This window comes from Herpailurus yagouaroundi, unplaced genomic scaffold (genome assembly GCF_014898765.1).
Source record: "Herpailurus yagouaroundi ecotype Mexico unplaced genomic scaffold, PumYag 77, whole genome shotgun sequence".
NCBI classification, from domain to species: Eukaryota; Metazoa; Chordata; class Mammalia; order Carnivora; family Felidae; genus Herpailurus; species Herpailurus yagouaroundi.
In genome coordinates this window covers 7,149,473-7,151,608 of record NW_024412388.1, presented here as the reverse complement: position 1 = coordinate 7,151,608, position 2,136 = coordinate 7,149,473, and the positions used below count along the sequence as shown (strand labels likewise).

Genomic DNA, 2,136 nt, shown 5'->3' with positions numbered 1-2,136 from the left:
CCAAAAATAAATAAACGTTGAAAAAAAAAATTTATACTCCCCTGAGAAACAGGAACATTTTGACCCCACTTTCATTTTGCAGCCAAATGGACAGATGCTACCTCTTTTTGATAACATTTTTCCATTAAAGTTATGTTTAAAATTTAATATTAGAAGAGTTTTGGTTAATTTTTAAAAGCTAACAAGTGGTTGCATTTTAATAAAAATAAGATTTACTGTGTTTCAAAAAAAATTTTTTTTAACGTTGATTTCTTTTTGAGAGACTGAGAACAAGCAGGGGAGGGGGAGGAGCAAAGGAAGAAGGAGACCCAGAATCCGAAGCAGGATCCAGGCTCTGAGCTGTCAGCGCAGAGACCAACGCGGGGCTCGAACCCACCAACCGTGAGACCATGACTGAGCTGACATCGGATGCTTAACTGACTGAGCCACCCAGGTGCCCCTAGATTTAATGTGTTTTTAATCAGGTGGACCACTCACCGACTCAATATCTGTATTTCCTCATTAAGTGATAAGAAAAGTGTCATCTGAAGGAAACTCTATATTGGCTGTATTTTCATAAGTCACCTGCCTTTCTTCTCTCTTCGCTTAGAAAAGATTGACAAATGTGTCAGCTAGCATAAGAAAGGGACATGGTGGAAGGTCACCACCTTACCTGGGAGGAAATCAGTCACATCAAATTCCAGGAACTCGAGGAGAGGAAAGAGGTACGTATTATCACAAAGTAAAAAATACTAATTGTGCCTCTTTCCCCTCTTTCTTCTTTCTTAATGTTTCTAGCAGCTTCAAGTGTCACTTGGCTGACATCACAGCCGACCCGAGAGAGGCAGGAAGAAGTTGTACTTCTACTGAAGGTAGAAAATCATCCAAAAAGCTATAACTTGTTTTGTTTCAGGAGGTTATAAGTTTGATGTGAGTAAAGGGCAAAGAGAACATGTTCCTTCCTCCCCCAGGTTCCAGCAGTGTGTGTGTGTGTGTGTGTGTGTGTGTGTGTGTGTGTGCGTGTGTGTAAGAGGAATTGGAGGTAATCAAACTGTGTAGAAGGTATGTCAACCATGTAAATTGTAAAACATAAGGCACGTTTCTATTTTTATGCAACCACATAAAAATTACAAGTTTTTATCAATGTTTTATATATAGAGAGAGATATATAAATACTTACAAACCTATGTTATTTGAACATTGATTTCCATTGGTATATTTAGTGCCTGTTTTCTTACATCTCTAGCTGGCTTATGTTTTTTACCTTTTTTAAAACTTTGAGTATGGTTGACCTTGACACGTATTTAAGATGAGGTTCCACTATGAAGTTGTAGTTTGCACTATGCTGAGACACAGGTTTCCAAATGATACTCTAGTCAGTTGCTGTTCAACTGGACTTCATCACAGGGATTGTGTCCTTGTCTCGGAAAAATTGTACCAACAGTAAAATAACAAAGCGAACAATCACAGGAAGATTTTTAACTCTTACCTGTTTCTCTGGGGATATTCTTTTGACTCTGGGGGCCGGGGGAGGGGGGAGTCTCATTGTGAAATATAACGCACATACAGAAATGTGCATAAAAGTGATTATAAAGTACATCCTGTGCATTCACCACCTTGGTCAAGGAACTGTGTTGCCGGACCAGACCGTAGTCACCCGCTGTAACCTCATGCCTTCACAACTCTGTCCCTTCTGTCTAGAGGGGCATGATCCTAACTTCCACAGTGATGATTTCCTTGCTTTTCTTCATAATTTTACCATTTATGCATGCATCTCAAAACACTACACAATGTTTGCCTATGTTTTAATTGCATGTAAGTGAAATTATACTGCAGTATTTCCCCATAACCTCTCTGTAGTTCAACATTACAAGATCCATCCGTGTTATTTGATTTAGCCTGCATGGCCCACTCATGTGTATTGGCGTAAAATATTCCATTGTATGAATCGTATGCCACAACTTACTCATCCGTTTTACTCTTTTTAAGTTTTTTCAGTTTATTAATCCTCTCGGTAAAAAACTGGGCTATATCACTGCAGAATCACTGCTTCCTGTTGCGAGCATCAATCAGCATGGGCCTTTGCAGTGCCCCTGACTTGATTGTTTCTTTTTTAGTGTCAGACTCTACTGTTTTCTTGAGATCTTTTTCTTTTTT

General features: G+C 39.0%; 1 long non-coding RNA gene across 3 annotated transcripts in view; it reads left to right on the top strand.

Moving 5' to 3' along the window:
* LOC121020658 (uncharacterized) overlaps positions 1-2,136 on the top strand; it is a 23,138-nt gene that overhangs the window by 12,616 nt on the left and 8,386 nt on the right. For all 3 annotated transcript variants that reach the window (XR_005786257.1, XR_005786259.1, XR_005786258.1), the window contains exon 2: positions 778-851. This is a non-coding gene — a long non-coding RNA (uncharacterized LOC121020658). The remainder of the gene's footprint in view (positions 1-777; positions 852-2,136) is intronic.